Below are 10715 nucleotides of genomic sequence, written 5' to 3'. Positions count from 1 at the left end.
TCGTATATTTTCTGATCTTGTTTCCCTAATTCAAACGTTGGTTGGCCGATTAAAAGGACGAGGAATAATATTATCATTCTAATTTCCATGTTTAAGCCGTAAATTGAGGCCCAAGTTAGCTAAACGGTTCTACGGGTTGCGGGTTTGGGGCATGGATATGGGTAAACGGTTTAAGGTGATTATAATAATTCAGATTTTTGGCATTTTAGTCCTTGAGGTTAGGAAGTGGAAACAAACTTGGATAATAGTTTAGGTTAGGGTAGTTTTTGTCATATTTTGAAAGAGATATATATTTTTAATAAGTAAATAAAAATAACATTATAATAATTAGTTTACTCGATAAACACGATAATTTTATTGCTAAAATTTCCGGAACGTATATACAGGTCGGGTAACGATTATTAAAATAATATTATAGAAGTCCGAGTTGTTACATCAACGTCCTCATCTCCTTCATTATTCCCAAACTCATTCTCCCCCTTACCGGTGTATCTAGCTAGATTTTTCTTCCACTAATCCTCCAACTCTTTAATTAACAGGCTACCAGAACACTCATCATATGCTTCATCAAACTCCCGACATATTTCCCCGTATACGTTATCGAAATGTTGCATCAGGTTCGTCAGTCGCTCTGCTCTCTCCTATTTACAAAACACCCAACACTTTAATATTTAAAATCACAATTCATTTCAACTTACAGATAAAATAAACATATAAACTTTAATACTATTTTACCTCTTCATCAGTTTGCGTCGGCATATTTATCAAGTTTATCAAACCCCTCCTGGTGTTGCTTAGATTCAACAACAACTTTATCATCCTTAAAATCTTGTTTTGTTTCAACATCAGCCACCTTATCACCTCCCTCTTGTTTTTGATTCGATTCAACAAACTTCTTAGCGTGTTTTCTGATCACCATATTCGATGGCTCCTTTTTTGTAAACTTAGCCACCTTTTTACCCCCATCAACATCGCCCCATCTTTATCACGATTGGTTTTCTTTTTAACGACCTTCCCGCTGATTTTTCAATTGTGACCTTCTTACCTAGCCGATTCTTCTCCAACATATCTTGTAAAATTGTTAGGTCTTCATCCACAAAAATCTTAACCGGCATCAAATTCTTGCCATTCTCCACGACACTATTAAAATGACTATTCGCGTACGCATACTACAAACAAAATCAAACACCATTGTCAAAAAAACACAACAAGTAACAGTTGAAAAAAACACAAGTAACAGTTGATATAATAATACTTATAATACCCTTACAAAACGAACAAAATTGTCATCAAATACGTACCGCTAGCACAATCATGGACCCGTTGTATTCTTTACTTCCGTTCCATTTCTCGCGTCTCCTTCGCATAACTGGTATTAGGTATCGACCCCAATTCAACTCCCCCACGCTATTTATATCTCTAACTGCTGGTAGAAATTTTTAATTTACCGTGTTATTCCCGGTAATATCACCCATTTATGTCCCTAGAGCAACCAGAAAGTTTATCTTGAAATGCCAGCCAATATCCCTCTTGGTTTTCACGAACTCTATAAACTCTATGGGACAAAGTCTCCCCCGCGGGTTGTCAAATTGACTCCTCCATTTTTTAACAACCTCATCCTCAACTTTAGGCCTTAACGTCTCCATTATCTCATTCTTTCCCCTAGGGATCCCTAACAAGCTTTCTACAAGTGTCTCGGTAATTTTTACTTGTTTGACTCCCAAATTGAGTATGCTACTTGTAACATCCCAAAATTTAATAATAATATTTTATATATTATTTCGTATAGTAGACAAAGTTTACTTAAGTGGTTAAAGAAATAATAAAATAACAAAGATGGTTCAAGTAGACTAATTAGATGGAATTAATTATGGATCAAGAAGGAAAGATGGGCCTTAGGTCCATGGGTTTAAGGGAGTATAAATACCCCTTAAAACCCTAATCCTTTCCATTTTTCATACATCTCCACACCATAGCCTACACCATCGAAACACACACTTAACCCAATTCCCGTTTTTGAGAAAACCACCCACAAAGACTTAAAGATTCCCGGAGATCTAGCCGTCGGATCGGTCTCAAATTTTAACTGAGTGTTCATGGTATATAAATGAAGATTTCCACCGATTAGATCTTCGATCAGAGGTTGGGAAGTCTGATTTTTACCAGGAAAACCGTAGCAGCTCAAAAGTGAAGATTCCGGCAACTGTTCTGCTATTCCGGCGACTGTAGCGGCAGTTTTCGGCGAATGTGAGCTGATGAGTTTGTAGATCGGGACGAGACGGTTCCGTGGCCACTTGAATCACTCAAATCGGAGTTCGTTTGATATGGTTTTGAGCATCTCGAGTGATTTCAAACAAAAACCTCAAAGGTACGTTTTTGTTAAAAATGTTTACTTTTCGTGTATGGAATTACATTAAAATTGGTAGGATGATAGATCGGGTCTAGAAAAATCGTAAAGTTGCAAACTTGAAGATTAAAATGGACTTAACGAACTCATGGTTATGAACGGCTAGTTTAAATAAACCCTAGATCTAGTTTTGAACGTTTTAGCCATAAAGGTTCAAGCTTTATGCTAGAAAAGGGTTGAGTCTTGATGATGGGTTGATAACGAATGTACAACGGAGGTGAACGGCTGAGCTATCGTTTTTCCGGCGATATTCCGGTTTTCCGGCGAAGGCGGCGCCGGAGTTGGTTGTACGAGGTAAGGATGTCAGAGAATGTTCTCTGACATTCTGACCTAACCCTAGTTCGTTAGCGGTGACTTGACGAACTAGAAGGTAATTCGTTAATCCATTTCGTTAGGAGGAAGTAACGAACTAGAAGCAGTTCGTTTAGTCGTTCGTTAAGGATATGTAACGAAGAAGCTCCATTTCGTTAAGTAGTTCTTTAAGGAAGAACTGACGAATGAACCCCCAGTTCGTTGAGGGTTCAGTTCGTTAAAGACCAGTTCGTTATAATAGTCAGTTCGTTATAATGAATGAGTTCATTCGTTAAGAACCCCATTCGTTAAGGGCTGGATAACGAACTAGAAGATTGGTAGAATTACAGAAGTGGTCCCTAGACTTAGAAAAGAATGATATAAATACATAATAGCCCTTGGACTTTGCTAATTAATGAAAGACACCTTAAAGGTCAACGAGTAACGATTAACTAACCGGGTAATGATTCAATGAAGTAAAACCGGCTTAGACGCGTAAGGCTAATTAAGTAGCAATGAGAATGACTAGAGCGGTACTTAATATTGTAATTATTAAACAGTTAGACACGCACAGCTCGAGAAGGAATAACCAGTGGCAGAAGAAGTAACCGAGTTCAGGTGAGTTTCTAGCCTTATTTCCTTGTTATGTTTTCGGGGCTGTGTGCATACTCGATGTGAAGTGTGAATACACTTACCTTAAGTGGTAAGTGTATGCTATACATGTCATACTATGTAGCTATTATATAATGCTTGTCGGTGTGTGAACGATCTTCGGATATTGCACGTATCGTCAAGGATAGTGATTGTCTAGTGGTTATTAGTGGGTATAAATGCTATGATGTGACTTGCTTATTATGTAAATAATGAACTGATAGGAAGTGTGATATAGATAAGTAGAAGTAGAGTGTGATAGAAGTGGATAGGGGTCTAGTGAGAGTGTTAAAGTGGCAAAGTGGCATAACGTTATTCGTTATTAAAGTGGCAAAGTGGCATAACGATTATTCGTTATTAAATTGGCAAAGTAGCATAACGATTATTCGTTATTAAATTGGCAAAGTGGCATAACGATTATTCATTATTAAAGTGGCAAAGTGGCATAACGATTATTCGTTATTAAAGTGGCAAAGTGGCATAACGTTATACGTTATTAAAGTGGCAAAGCGGTAGGGGTAAATAAGAGGTTAAGTGGTAAGGTGAGCAGGTAAGATAGTGGGTTACGTGTCTTTGGATACGTATATAATGCATGTAGTGGTTGTATGATAAGTTGCTTGATTAACTAGAACTCACTCAGCGTAGCTGACTTTTAGTATGCACACAGGTGAGTAGACTGAGGAGTTAGCATGAGGATGACACATGGCATGGATCGAACGGCTGACATTTGAAGATGGAGGAAATGATGTTTTAATATGATGATTTATGTTATGATTTTAAAGAAAAGATTAAATGTTTTGTAATTAACGGTTAATGTTTTGTATTCCGCGAAAGTTTTGATAAACTCTGATTTGTAGAACTGTGTTTATGAGTAAATCCGACGTTAAAGTGAGGCACCAGGGACGGGGCCTTACAAGTTACTACTTTTGTGGTCATAGTTTCTAACCAGCCAGTAGCCCAACCCGGTTGGTATGTTAGCTATACTCAATTCTAGAATGCTACCAATACCCATACCAGTTATCACTTTTTCTGCTCATTGGTTAATTTTGTGATATACTCATGGAACAAACTATGTTTCACCCTCGGTTTAATCTTCTGACCAACATACTCGTAAAACGCTAACTTCTTCTTTTCATTAAACTTTCCTTTTTTCAACATCTTCTCACGTGGTGTCACAAAGTCGTCATCCGAGTTAACAGTGCCAGCTGCATTTAGTTTCAATTAATAACACATTACTTTCAATTAAAAACACAATATACTTAAATAACACAATCCAACATTTAGCCGGTAATTTAATTTTTATAAAGAAACTTACTTTTAAAAAAGTCCTCAATCAAAATTTTCTCCCGGCGTGAAGAATTTCCTTCCATTTCATTTCTTGCATTTTCATTTCTTGAATTTCCTTCCATTTCATTTCTTGCATTTTCTAAAAACTTACTAGTTGTTTTTTCTAAGTATGTTAATTTGTTGTATTTGGACGTCGGCGAATTTATTTTTTGGTTTAGCTTTGGTTATGTAATCTGATACCTACCGTATTCACATCGGCTAGTTGCAAAAATGCGTGTGTCTTTGTCGATATTATAATTTGTAGCATTTGGTCGTTGATGAATTTATTTTTAGTTCAGTTCCAGCACCGCTCCGACCGAATTTGCGTTGGCTTGCAGGTGCACCCCACATGTTTTAACCAACGGGTTGCAAGTCACTTTAATATGTTTCTTTATCATAAATTATACGAATGCCCATACTATTCTGTGTGTTTACCAATTTGGGCTAATTATACTATGTCTTACTCATGGTTAGAAGTTTTCTTCTACACATCTTAAGATTTTTCATATTCATTCTAGTCTTTGGAAAAGACGAGTTGTTCACGAGCCACGTTTAGCACCGCATAGTCATCTATATCAGGTGATTCGGGGTTTATAATTTATTTTGTTATTTTAGTTTCTTTGCTAAAGGTGTAATTGTAGATATAAATGTCATGACCATCACATTAGATCAAAATTTATTAAATTATTAAACAGTCAATTTCAACCTCGTCCTCTAATTGTTCATTAAATGATTAAACTTTAACATTGATGACAATGTCAACTCAAGTGTAGGGATGGAGGAAAATTAAAAAAAAATTATTTTCGGACAATAGTTCGAGGGTGTTTGGAAACCAAAGTTGTTAACTATTGATTAATGTTATTAATGCGAAGTTAGAGGTCTTTGTTCATGGTCGGTGTTTTAGCTTCTCGATAGTTTTCCTGACAGTGTTTTTCAAAAAAAGGAGTAAAAAGGGGGTCGGTTAGATGGGGATAACGAGTCAAAGGGACGTGTATACATGTTTTATGTCGGCAGCCCAAATTTTCATCCATATTGTGAGATATACCCCCTATACTTAATATAAATACAATATATGTATACGCATATATATATGTATATATATATAGGGAGAAGATCATGAGAGAACTCAATTTTATAGAGAGAACTAGAGAACTAATAATGAAGTATTTATAATTTAATTAAAAAAATATTTCATGTACAAGTGGCCGTTCATTCAGTTTGTTGGTGTGACGTCGACATCAAAGTCTTTCTGTATTGCGCACGCAGTTATCTTTAGGGAGCAAGAGTGTAACTTCACATGGGCCCTTGAACGCCTTAAAGACATGCTCGTCGACTGCAGGGAACCGCATGTCATCCTGACTAACAGGGACCAAGCCTTGATGAATGCCTGTGAAACAGTCTTTCCCAATGCTACCAAAAACCTTTGTAGGCGGCACATCATGCAGAACATACAGAGAAAACATAAGAGTCTTTTCCAGGATGATATCTCTAAATCATTCAATTACTGGTGGAAGGTACTGTATGAGTCGCCAACAAAATCTATGTACGACTACAACTGCGATCAAATGGAAGCCGCGTTAGCTGGACGCCTCAGACGTGGTAAGTCTTTGTCCTTTATGTAAACATGATTTTAGATTCTAGTTGTACATTGCCTAAATTGTTTTTTTTTATTATTTGTTTGTAGAGGCTTGGTATTATATTTGCGACAACTGGTTGGTACCCTACAAAGAGAAGTTCGTGTCGTACTGGATTGACGACCGACTAAACTTCGGCGAGCATACAACAAACAGAGTAGAGGCCAGCACGCAAACTTGAAGAGACACCTTTCGGGGCCGAGCAATTCGCTCGGCGTTTGCCCTTGAGGTCGTGAATTCCCAAATGGAAGAAATCAGTGCGACCCTTGAAGACTCCCGTGTTAGGATCAAGAAGTACCATAAGTTGACTTTGTTTGAAAAGCTACATAACAGGGTGTCACTTTTTGCTATCGCTAAACTTGACAAAGAGCTGACCTTGCTTGACACATTGCTAGATACGGGGGCGGTGTGCGACCACCGGTTACAAACATCATGGGGCTTGCCGTGTGCTTGTAAGCTTAGCTGACACACTATCAACAATATACGCATTCCATTAAAAGACATAGACCCCTTTTGGAGGAAGCTCGATTTCAGTCTGGCGTCTGTTGGACACGAAGAACCAGACTATGAAGCGGAACTGGAACATGTGAAAAAACAAGTTCAAGGACTAAACAACCGAATGCAAAAAAAAAAGTCTATTCTCAAATATAATGTCTGTTATTCCTGGGAAATCAAACAAGGAGGAGCCTGAGAAACGAGACGACCCTAGGGGGCGTCCAAATCTAAACCAACAAGCCAAGAAAAGAGATACCCCTAGACAGAGCTCGTACTCCCCGTCAACTGATCCCCCACAGACACAGCTCCTACGCCCCCTCCCCATCATTTGATCCCCACAGGCACAGCTCCTACGCTACCTCCCCGTCATTTGATCCCCACAGGCACAGCTCCTACGCTACCTCCCCGTCATTTGATCCCCACAGGCACACCTCCTACGCCCCCTCCCCGTCATTTGATCCCCATAGACACAGCTCCTACGCCCCCTCTATGTCATTGCAACCAACACCCAAAAGCCCCCACCCAATCGTTTTCGCGTTCACAGTCTCAGTCACATGCCCGGTTTAAGATACCTAAACCACCGAAATGCTCATCTAAAAAGCATGAGACTCCAACCGACCTTCGTTTTCCATTACTGCGTGACCCTAAGGGCGTCCCAATCATAGAAAGTTATAGGCACCTCATTCCCACCTGGGCATACCCGTTCATTTCAGGAATAAAAGATGTAAAGCCAGATGGTAATTGCGGTTTCAGAGCAATCGCTGTCGGCTTAGGCATGCGTCAACAGAACTGGAAGGAGGTCAAAGCAAGCATGAGGAATGAGATGGTCACTAACAAATCCTGGTGGAGCGAAAGGTTGAACTACGAGGTAACCGGTAATTATGACACGGTTCGTGATTCGCTGGACTACTCAACGTCTGCTTTATTCCAGCAAAAGAGTAGGTGGTTTAAGTTACCTAGGCACGGACACGTAGTTGCTCAGACGTATGACTGTGTTTTAATCAACCTCCATCTGACCTACAGTGAGAGTTACTTCCCAATGAGAATGAGTCCGGAACCACTATCTCAGATTCCGGTAATAGTAGTGTTAAATGTTAAGGATAATCATTGGCTCAACATACAATTAGAAGGGAATTTCCTCGTGCCGCTACCAGCACGTCAATGGGAAGGATACGCCAACGAAGTGGCGCACGAATGGAGGTCTTTGTACGAAGATCGTATAAAAGAGTATATGCAAATAAGGGAAACTTGGCGAGTGCAAACTAAAGAGCCAGTTTATTTAGGATGATTAATAAAATGTTTGAGATGTTTTGTATTATTATCAATAATTAGGGTTAAAATGTTTGTGTTATTAAATAAAAATAACTTGATAAAATATATAACTTTAAACTAATTTAATTTTTAAAATAATTTTTGTGTTTTTATAAATTTAAAAAAAAATTATTTAAAAATATAAAACTTGATATTTATAATATCAGTACCATTAAAATATTAATAAATATCTTCAAAAAGTAGATAAAACATGATTAAATATTATTTAAAAATATAAGAAATGATATTTAAAAAATATAAATAAAATAGTATATTTTTTAAACAAATATATTTGATGATATATTTGTTTAAAAATATAAAACATGATAAAATGTATAACTTAAATATAATATATTTTTTAAAATAATATTTTCGAGAATAAATTTTAAATAAAAAATTATTTCAAAATATAAAACATGATATTTAAAAATATATAACATGATAAAAAATCTAACTTATAAATAATTTATTTTTTTAAAAAATCTAACTTATAAAATATTACTTTTATGAAAAAATAAAAATTTTCATTAAAAAAAACGTAAATTAAAAAAAATATAACAGAACCATAAATATTAAAATATTAATGAATATCTTCAAAAAGTAGATCGGATCCGCCGCTTAGGGGTCGATCCGGGGCGGATTCTGCTGTAAATCGGATCAGCGGCTTAAGGGTCGATACACGGCTTATCGACTTTAATTTTTGAAGATGTTAAATACCCACGGGTTCTAACCGTTCAAATCGCCAAATCAAAACAAACCCTCAACCTTTCGTTCAAAGATCCCCCAGATTATACCACCAAAACCACCACCACCACCACCAGAAAATAATGACGACGGGGTCCGAAAATAGCATCTACACAGACATAATAATTTCGTTCAGAAATAGTGGTGGCTGTGTGAATGTTATTTTGGAGTCCGTTATTATTACAAAATAAATGCCCAGATAAAACCATATATTGGCGGAAAATAATGACGACGGAGTCCAAAAATAGTTTCTATGCAGCCATAATAATTTCGTTCTGAAATAGTGGTGGCTGCATAGATGTTATTTTGGAGTCCGTTATTATTACAAAATAACAATAATATATATAAAATATATTTTAAAAATATATTTAAAAATATATTTATTAGTAATATATATAAAATAGATTTTTAAAATATATATAAAAATATATATTTATTAATAATATATATATAATACAATTTAAACATATATATTTTTCAACCTTGTTTTTTTGCATTCGGTTGTTTACATATATTTTAAAAATAATAGTGGTGACTGTGTATATGCTATTTTGAACTTTTGAGCTACCAGTGCAACTTCCGTGAGCCGGCGGAATGGTGACTGCGTCGGGAAGCACTGGTAGCTCTGTAATAATAAAGTCCCGTATAAACCTCCATGGGGTGGGTTTCCAATGTAATAAGGAAGATGGCACCGATCTTTGATGAATTCGGTGTCCCAACAAACAGACGCCTTGCATGATAGATCGCAAGGGCCGGCTGATGGAGGAAATATGCGGGAATAACGGTACCTGTATACGGTACTAGTTACACTGTATCTAGGTACTAGTTCCGGATTTCCGGGTGGCTGGTGAGCTGCTGTCGGCCAAGATACCCGGGAGTAATGATTGATTATTCTCCATTCCTAGTGGGGCAAACCTGTAGCCGTGGGCCGGCAAAGAGCTGCTGTGTTGATGCTATTTTGAACTTGTATTTATTCAAATTTGATGTATAGAATTTCATGTATAGAATTTGATGTAATATCCAGTGCCTTTTGATGTATTTATTCAAATTTGTAATTTATTATTGGTTTAATATAAAATTCGTGTTGTTAATTGTTATTAGTTTCAATTCGTTTATATATTCAAATTTGTAATTTAGTATTGTTTCCATATAAAATTTGTGTTATTATTAGTACAAATCCGTTTATATATTATGAATATATAAAATTATTTTATATAAAATTTATTTATACCTTAGATAGTTAAATTAAAATATATAATATATATACTACTAAGCGGCGGATCGGGCGATAAGCCACGGATCGAAGTTAAACACAACACTAACCCGCCGCCCCGCATCAGTTTACACATTCCATCTCAAACAAACACCACCTTTGAGACTAAAACCCTAATTCGCCGTCCCCCAATAGTCCCGAACTTCATCACCAACTCCGACCCAGCAACAATAAGGTAACTATGTTTTACTCTATTTTGATATAGGTGTTCATTTATATTAAGGGTTTACAGGTTTGTTAATCAAACTGGTTGATTTAAGGGTTTGGATTAAGGGCTAGATAGAAAACGGGTTTGGGTTACGGGTATGATGTTTAACGGGTATGGGTTTGTGATAAACGGGTTTGGGTTACCTTGTTCGATTGCTATTGATTTAATTAGTAGATCCGTAATTAGAGACTCTGTTATTGTTTATTTTTATAATTTTGGTTTCGGTTTGAGTTCAAATCAAATTTAGAGTGAATTTGATTATGATATGAATTGATAATTGGATACTGTTTGTGTGGATTGTGGTTTGGATTTGGATTTAGCCGAAACAGAGGAATGGTTTTGGCTTAATTGGGTTTGATAATAATCGGGTTTGGG

This window comes from Bidens hawaiensis, unplaced genomic scaffold (genome assembly GCF_021521415.1).
Source record: "Bidens hawaiensis isolate Kalapana, Puna unplaced genomic scaffold, B.hawaiensis_p1.1 tig00027747_1, whole genome shotgun sequence".
NCBI lineage: Eukaryota > Viridiplantae > Streptophyta > Magnoliopsida > Asterales > Asteraceae > Bidens > Bidens hawaiensis.
Note: the sequence above shows the minus strand (reverse complement) of the source record.